Source organism: Hippocampus comes, unplaced genomic scaffold, assembly GCF_001891065.2.
Source record: "Hippocampus comes isolate QL1 unplaced genomic scaffold, H_comes_QL1_v1.1 scaffold169, whole genome shotgun sequence".
Classification (NCBI taxonomy): Eukaryota; Metazoa; Chordata; class Actinopteri; order Syngnathiformes; family Syngnathidae; genus Hippocampus; species Hippocampus comes.
Window position 1 is genome coordinate 690,312 of NW_017806049.1, and position 9,657 is coordinate 699,968.

Sequence of the window (9,657 nt, forward strand, 5' to 3'; positions counted from 1 at the left end):
CAAAAAGAAATTAAAAAATCAATAGCCTTACAAAAAACTTAAATGTAATTAGCTTTAAAATCGTACAACTTTTATCTTACTACCATTCATAGTTAAGGAGATATGGAGACTTCAAATGTGCCCAAGACTTTTGGAACACCCTGTATATGCGTATTGACTCATATAATGATTATCACTTCATTAACAGTTGGTGAATATATTGGTTAACAGGTTGGCTCATATGAAGCCACCCATAGAGAGTTAATGATTGTCAGCCTGACTCTAATGTGAAATAATTGCTTCAGTATCTATCCCAAAATCTGCTCCAGCTCAGCAATCCATCCATTGCATATTTTCTTTTGCATAGCATCAACCACATTACAAAAAAAAAAAAAAAAAAAAAAAAAACAACCCAAAAATTGCTTGCTTTGATTTTCAAGTGTTTTGTCAAAAGGCGATTTGGAGTTCAGCATCTGAAAGTGTCACCAAAATAAGCTCTCCTCAACCATTACTTCATTGGGTCAGAAATAAAACTAAAAATAATTTGATGACGTTGGAGTATATCCCTCTAATGACCACGCCTGTGCAGCCACGATGAATATAGTCCCGTCGTATTTTCTCCCATCGTCTATATATCCATCCCGAAACGCGCGTTCTTTCTCCCTCTCTCTGTCTCTCACCCTATTTTTACGATGATTGATGGAGCTGGCCTTGCTGGTATCATTCTCTAGCTCTGTCACTCATTAGTATCGCTCTCGTTCTCTCTCTCTTTCTCTCTCTCTCTCTCTCTCTCTCTCTCTCTCTCTCTCTCTCTCTCTCTCTCTCTCTCTACTTTGTGTCTCGGTTGTGCTCGCAGTATGATGGATGGGAGCCGAGCAGCTCCTTTGCTAATCAATCTGACTGTCAATAAAAGCTGAAAATGCTTTGAGCTGCTAGGTGCAGCCTGGCTGTGTGATGGTGTGTTCAAGTGTGTAATGGGCGCAAACAGACTGATTATTTTTGGTGTGTAATAGCTTGAAAGGCACACGGCTGAATTTCTGAAGCAGAGCATGTTATATGAGCTGGCTGAGCCCTATTCCTGATCAACTTTCTCCTATGCCTGGCATACATTTGATGCATAGTGCATTTAACACCACACTTAAAGGTGTCATTTAGATTCACTCAGAAAAAAAAGACATGCAGGTTTATCAACAAATAGGCATTTTTTTTTGAATGAGAAAGTTCCAAATGTGCACATTTCGGTACCAGATGTGGGAAAACTTGAACAAAATGGAATGTCCAAATATTTAGAACAGCTCAAGAGCATCACCCGGCAACAAGGTGCCACAATTTGCATTCTGCCTCCATCCACTTATGGGTGGTAAAATCCAATTTTTTAGAACACCCTTGCAGTTACGAGAGATTTATTAACAGACTGACATATTGCTCTCCCCTCTAAAAAAATAAAATAAAAATAAAAAAATGAAAAAGTGTAAATTGTTCCCACTTATTTTGCTCTTATTTGTAAAGGTTGAACACAGCAGTACAACTGGATTGGAATGAGAAGAGTAATATGGGAAAATAAGCACACTGGGGAAGACGAAATAAAGAGTGTCAAATTAAAAGGATTAGACTGCTCATTCTCCCTTAATTCCCTTATCACCTCCACCCACGGTGGATTATACTGCCACAGCAAAGTTCCCATGACCCTGGATTCTGTTGAAGCCAAAACAGGCATGGGCATGTTCAACTAAATCCCACGTTGACTTAATATAATCCTTGCTAGACACCCACAGTTGAGATTAACAAAATGACAATGATGGGAGTTTTTGTTTTTGTTTTTTTTTCTCATTTCCCGATAGACAAAATCAATTTAGACATCAATTATACGTTTGATACATTTGAGAATCAACTTTCAGGTTTTCTGACACCAGCATCATGGATTTGACCTACATCCATCCATCCATCCATCCAGTTTCCCATCCGCTTTATCCTCACAAGGGTCGCGGGGGGTGCCGGAGCTTATCCCAACTGTCTTCGGGCAGTAGGTGGGGGACACCCTAAACCGGTTGCCAGCCAATCACAGGGCACACAGAGACGAACAATCATCCGTGCTCACACTCACACCTGGGGACAATTCAGAGTGTTCAGTCAGCCTGACATGCATTTTTGGGGAATGTGGGGGGAAACCTGAGTACCCGGAGAAAACCCACACAGGCAAGGGGAGAACATGCAAACTCCACACAGGAAAGCCGGAGCCGAGCTCGAACCCATGACCTCTGCATTGTGAGGTTTACGCGCTAACCACTGGTTCACCCTCTCAAATATCCATCCATCCATCCATCCATCCATCCATTTTCTGATCTGCCTTATCCTCACATGGGTCGTGTTGGCCATCCTTAGTGTTTTGTAGGGTTGTCACAATCAATTTTTCTCTCAAAAGCTTCACCTATTCGTCGTCTTACCAATGCCTCCTGTCCAGCCTCACACCATGTTTCCTCCATGAGTCTCTCTCATTCCCCCATGGATCCATGAAACTATTCCCAGCCTCACCAGAACTTTGCAAGTTTTTAGAACCTGGTAACATGTTCAACATTTTCATTAAACACTAACTGGACTCCTTAATCACCAGTATTTTTTCACAGCTCCGTTTTGTTTAGCAGAGAGATGATGGCACTGTTGGACAGTCTGCGTTGGTGCAATTGGATCGATGGCTTGTGGAGCCGAGGATGAGGAGAGAGGAGCGTCGGCGCTGAGCGCAGATGCATATTTGGAATTGAAAAGGATTTACGTGGGACAGGAGAACTGAACCAATCACTTTTCTCGTCAATGTACGCGACAGCTTCTTGTTTACTTTCAAACTTAACTTGTAGCAGACGTGTGCATATTTTGAGCATGACGTCTCTGATCCTACTGGTGAAAGGACACTTGGATTCTCTCCTCTTTCATCTAGAACTGCTTCAATCAACAAAGCGTATGCAGGATAAGTGGTTATGGTTGCACGACTGTCCCTGTTTTACGTTATGTATTCTGTTATATTATTTTGTGATGTTATGTTTATGTTTAGAAACCTGCCTTGGGACTACAGCTGAAAACTAGCATCGATGCTAAGTCCGGTGCATTTACACTGTTTATTCTTCTGTTGAGTTTTGAATTGCCAGGCAGGAGGCCGAGAGGAAGACCAAAGAGGAGGTTTATGGATGTAGCGAGAGAGGACATGAAGGTAGCTGGTGTGAGAGAAGAGGATGCACAAAACGGGGTTGGATGGAGGCAACTGATTCGCTGTGGGGGCCCCTGAAGGGAAAAGCCGAAAGGGAAGGAAGAAGAACATTCTTCTGTTGATTAATGTGCCACTGAAATAAATAAAGTATGCATTGAAAACATTACAGTTGTAGATCTTACAGGGGTAACCTCTGTACTGTATTGGCCCGAATATAAGACGGCCCTGATTATAAGACGACCCCCTCTTTTTCAAGACTCAAGTTTGAAAAGACTTTTTGAATACCAAATTAATTTTTATACAGAAAATAATGACAATACATCTGAAACAAAGGACTATAACAATATATTTGAGAGAAAAAGCATGTTATTTTGCCTCATTCAAATCTTAATATCTGAACATTGGAAACATATGTAAACTAAAGTGCAATCACATTCGTAAGTGAATGGCTTCTGGTTTTTGAAATGTAAATTACATCATAACTTCTCCTCAGCTGCCGGTTAACCTGGCCGATCTTCGACCCACTTTTCTCCAGATTGTCGCTACCTTTCTCCATTTTCTGTTATCGCTTCTATTATTTTCTTCTTTTCTTTCTTACTGCTATTTTTTATTTTTCTTCTTCGTGCCACCGTTATTTTTATTCTTCGTGACAGGGGTTCACTTTGGCCTGGGGAGTCAAGTTCAGCATTCGCTTCAATGATATCTGCCGCCATCTACCATCACGAATGGGTATCATGTCTAGACCCGAATATAAGACGACGCCCGCTTTTTCAGTCTTATTTCAATGCAAAAAAATACCGTCTTATATTCGGGCCAATGCGGTAATTCTGAGAAGACAAAGGTTTTTACCTGAAGAACAGATTTAGCGTCTGCATCTGGTGTAGCGATCTTTGGAACAAACAAGTGATTGTTTTGCAAACATTTCATCACCGGGCAGGTCGTCTAACACGTAAGTGCTCTGTATCATTATAAAAAAAAAAAAATCTGTGTTGGGGTTGATTTGTGTGAAACATTCGTGTCTTGCTATTGTCGCAACTACTTACATTGTATTTGTTTGGAGATGGCGACTTAACAATCCTTCAGTATGGATCCTCTCCTGCTTTTATTTTTGTCTCAAGATGCATGTTGTCATGATGCTCTGGATTTAAACCATCACCTCCCATTCTCCTCCATCTCCTTCCTTCACCTCTAATTGTCTATTTTTTTTTTTTTAAATCTCCTCTCTTTATCAAGATCACTTTTACAGCTCACCGGCAGTCTTCCACCTTCAGGCGCCATGAGTGCGCCAATTGATATTCTCCTCACACTTTTGCTCTTTCACTTTTGTCACACTCACTCCTCTCTTTCTAACAACCTAGTTTGAGTATTCTAATCACACATTCGCAATCATATACAGCATTTTCCTATGCCTTGTGAATTCCTAATGTTTCAAGGATATATTCGTGATGGTTTAACACTTAAAAGTTGTGAATAGAAGCTGCCATAATACCATATTTACTGTGACAAAAAATCGCAAGGGAGTGAAATTGTCAGATGCCATATGAATCTGAAATGCTTGATTAATAAGGGCACCAACCTATGAGAATTAAATTGAAGCCGTCCACTTAAAGAAATTACTCCAACATCATGAGATTTTGTTTTCTCAAGGCAGATTACATTGCGTGGAAACACTCACACCAATTAAATGTGTTAGTTATTACCTCAGGTCATCATGTCAGTTGATTAAACCACTAGACCATTTTAAAATTAAGTTATAGTGGCTCCTAGAAAAAAAAAAGTAAAATGTCTTGCTAGATGTTTACATGCATGAAAGAATAATGAACTATTGCATGAAACTGCTTAGAACTTTTGTGAATGAAAAATATACTCGGATGCTCTGGGACCGGGTTTATAACAGATGTTCATGTGTGTGTTACTTGTCTCTTCAAAGAAAGTTTTGTCATTCTGATAATAATCCAAGCAGCGTGAGAAATTGGCAGCCGTAGCTCACCATTCTTGTTGTGTTGGCAATGCCTTTTCTGTATGTGCCACTTCCTTACGGTTAAGGCTTCATGTGTAGGCTTGATTTTATTCTTTATAGATTTGAAAGTAGTGCTTGGTTTTCAATGTTGTCACCTTTTTTGCCAACATCTTTCATTTTGCTGTAAAATGGCATTATTCCATTTTGTTTTGGAACACAAAATACACTGAGCACAGGAGAAGACTATACAGTGGTATCTCTACTTATGAACCTCTCTTCATACGAAATGTTCAAGTTACGAAACACCTCAACAGGAAAATATTGCCTCTTGTTATGCAGCGTACTCATCATTCGCCCATTCAATAGTTTTACGTAAATGTAAATCACCCAGAAAAAGTGTTCACCAGTCGGGCGATCACTCATTTTGCTGATGTTTGCCTTGGACAGTTTAAAAGGATTGTTAAAAGCCGACAAAAGCAAACATCTTTGGATCAGTTCCTTACAAAATGCCAGGCAAAAATCACTTCTGAGAGAGAACATGAACTAAAGAGGGCAAAAAAAACCGATGAGGACGCAGTTAAAAGTTAAATGACCTTCATTTTTATTCTTTACTCGATTCTTTGTTTTTTACATTATGCGCAACTCTCATTTATTGCACAAAAATCTAATTGTAACATTTATTTATTACATATTTTGACACATTTTTATGCTTTAGGAAACATTATGTCTGAATTTTGGGGGGCTTGGAACGGATTAGGGCATTTACATGGAAAACGTGTCTTTACTTACAAAATTTTCTAGTGAAGCAATTTCATCCAGAACCAATTCATTTTGGAAGCAGGGGTACCACTGTAAATGGTAAGCCTCCTTTCATCATTGGACTATATCTCACAACAACTATAACTATTGTTATTTTCCAAATGCAAGTTCAGCCAGCCCTGTTGTAATACAATAAAAACACAAAATAATGTGAAAACTGACAAAGTGTGAAGAGTGGTGGTCTACACGAGATTCCAAATATAAATTCCAAATTGTATAGGAAGATTTGTCTTTTCAATGAGGCTCCAATGTAGTTTGATCCAAAAACCCGTCACTTTGAACTCATCCCTCTGAACTCATTATTCAGGCGCTGGCTTTATTCTTCTTGTTTCATAATTACCAAATGTCATCATGCATCCAAAAACATTTCAGGGAGTTTATATATCGGCTTAAGAAGGTATGAGTGCGCCGCTGTTACAAGTGATGTAATAAACAGCAATAGCAGCAGTGACATGGATTTTAAGTTGACAAAGAATCATTGTAATGTCATCGTGCTATCGAAATAACAATTTCCAGTTAAGTGTTATGTGCTTCCTGCTTACCCTTGGGAAGTAATTGTGTGGCTGTGACCTAGATTGAATCTTTCTGAGTCACCCACTGCCGCGTCCCCTGTAGTGGCGCTTCACATTAAAAAGCACAAAGTGGAGTTCTCGCCTCACTCTGGAGCGTAGAGAAACAGTCAAAAGTGTTTTTAGCTCCTTTCCTATAAACAGTATCAAAACGTATCTGCTTGCGTGCCGACAACTCCCCCTGTGCTACTTGCCTTCTCTGAAGGGTTCAACTACGTGTGATCAGTTGCAGTGCCAACATAAACAAAGTGGCTTGGAACAAGCCACAGGTCCCCATTTAGTCCTTGTTACTTTTACAGGCTGTTTGACTTTTTGACTGTCTACGTTCTATTTCACTCCTGTGACTCGTTCTTGAAAAGTTTTGAGCATAATGTCAATATAGGCAGGAGGCAAATATTGAATAAAAATAGAAAGTTCGATTTAAAATGCCATCTTTTTTCCACATTAAGATGATATGTCATCGACAGACGAATGTTTGTGAAGGGTTGCGAGCGTAGCTAGTTCGGGGTTTTCAAAGGTTGCAAAAAAAAGTTTGCAGACAGATTAGTTTTTACTTGTCCCAAACAGTTTTTCCTCTCGTCAAGAAATTTTGAATATGTTTCATTTAGACTTTTACTAATCCATTTTGTCAAATGAAAACTCCTTTCTGGCAAACGTCTGTCGAGTCCAATTTTACAGCCTCCTCCTCAGACTGCAAGCTTTTGAGACAGTCATTAATATAAAAGTTCAAACTGACTGTGTCAATTACCTCAGCAAGGAAACTGGTTCGGTTTATCTTCTGCAGTCTTTCATAAAGCGTAACATGCACAACTGAGTGAAGATGATGCCCCAAACAGATGTACAGTGAGTTCACAAATTGCCTTCAGACCACCAAAAGAAATGCACAAAATCTTGACCTTGACCTGAGAGGACAGGGATTTGATATCTGCCATTCCTACACGGGTTCTCCTTGAGAAAGTTAGTCTTGTCTCTCCAATGGATGACTTTCACCACAGTAAACATACTGGTGATATTTGCAGGTGAAATTCTCTGCCATTTAACAATGTCTTGATTCCGCTGATGCAGGAGTTTCACTGGTGGTAACCGTAGTTACAGAACTCTCTCTTTTAAATTTCGACTTCTGTGATTTAGGGGCTATATTTCTGCTTCCTGTGGTGAGTTGTGTATTCTGAATGTCACCAGTGATATTCTGAATGACCCGTTGTTCAATGAATGTGACAGTATCAATCAGCTGTGCCATATGATGGGATTCTTCCAATATCTCAATCGGTTACTCTCCATTTTTCGCTTAGTTCATACAGAAGGATCTTAATGATCATTTTCATATTTGCCGTCATATTCAGTTGTTTAATTACAACATCCATTCATCCATCCATTTTCTGATCCGCTTTAATCTCATAAGGGTCGCTCACGGGCGTGCTGAAGCCTACCCCAGCCGTCTTCGGACAGTAGGCGGGGGACACCCTGAACTGGTTGCTAGCCAATCACAATTCATTACAACAATCACCAAAAAAATAAATAAATAAATAAAAAGAAAAAAAAAAGAAGAACAAATAGTGATTGTCTGTCAACCGGTTCAGGATGTACCCCGCCTATTCCCCGAAGATCGCTGGGATGGGCTTCAGCACGCCCGCGACCCTTATGAGGATAAGCGGATCGGAAAATGGATGGATGAAAAAAAGAGTACATATGCTTCTCAGTATTTGAAATTTTGGGGTTTTATGACTGACCAGTTGAGAATGTTTTCAATGTATGGAGCGGTGGTTCATGGTGTTTATTTCCAAAGTGCTCTTCTAAAAGTTGTTTAGCCGTAGGGTAGCCTATGTCCAGAGCCATATGCTGACAGCTATGCACTCACATCTTTGGTTTATAAATGGTTGTATTTGTCGGTCCATAAAACTGGGTTGATATTCCTTTGCCATTGGGTGAAGAATTTATTTTTCATGAGGGTTGAAACTGGATGTGTTGCTTCTATTTGCTCTTTTCTTTATTTCAGAATAAGATTGCGTTTTCATCATCTTGAGTCTTTGGGAAGGCTTGAAAACTGAACATTGCTAGCTCAGCAGCAGTAACAACCGTTTCAGTGTCGAGGTCAAGTCTTCTTTCCATCTTCGTTGCTCTTTTTGGACCGAAAATCGACTTTTCGATCAACCAACCTCCCGCGATTGACCCGTTACCGCTCACGCGCACGCACATACACACGCACGCCTTGATGAGCAACAACCAGACATGGAGGCATGCGACGCACTTTTGCAGCATGTTTACTCTGGAAGCTCACACGTACCGTTTTAAAGTGCTTCCTTGGGCCCTCTAGATTCCTATTCTTTGCCCGAGCCCTCGGTGAATTGTACACGAAACAAACTCTGAATGAGAATAATGATAACGATAAAAGATATAGCGCAACAGCTCTGATCACAAGCTGCAATTGCAGACTGCTGAGCCCTAACAACTTCCGGTGACGCAGGTTACGTGCCACCGTAGGTTCAAGGTTTACCTGCTTTATTTTATTTTATTTTTTTATACGTTTTATAAAAGCGAGACTGATAGGATGATTAGGGTGCAGTGTACATTAACACAAAAAAATATCTTACTAACCTGCACAAATGGTTGTTTGTTTTTTTTCTCTTCTACACCCCTCGCGATCGACTTGGGACCAGTCCGCGATGTATCGGTCGATCGCGATCGACTTAATGGGCACCCATGCTCCAGAGGATGTTTGTCCTTCACCCTCGCTGCACCAGTTTCAACCGCAGCTTACATTGCTTCAGCCCGAATGTGTGCTTGACGATGAGGACTTTTCACTTGAACTGGCATCCCTTGTCAGGCTTGATTTATTTATTTTTTTCTTTCGGCAGAAATGTTTGATTTATTTGTTGGCTATCACTGGGTTTTGTCACGTTGCATACAAGGCAGGAAACAAGGACTGCTTCGTATGCAAACAGAGCGAACAAGAATAAGTGGATCCCCGAAGCAGCAGACACTGACAAGGCCTTCGTCTCAAAAAAATAATATTTATTACAAACGAAAAAATACCGTCGGCACGATGGACCGCCCACGGGATGGGGGGAGACCCGTGACAACATCCACCGAGATGAGGGACCAGGGTCGCGGAGGAATGGGTAGCGGCGCGA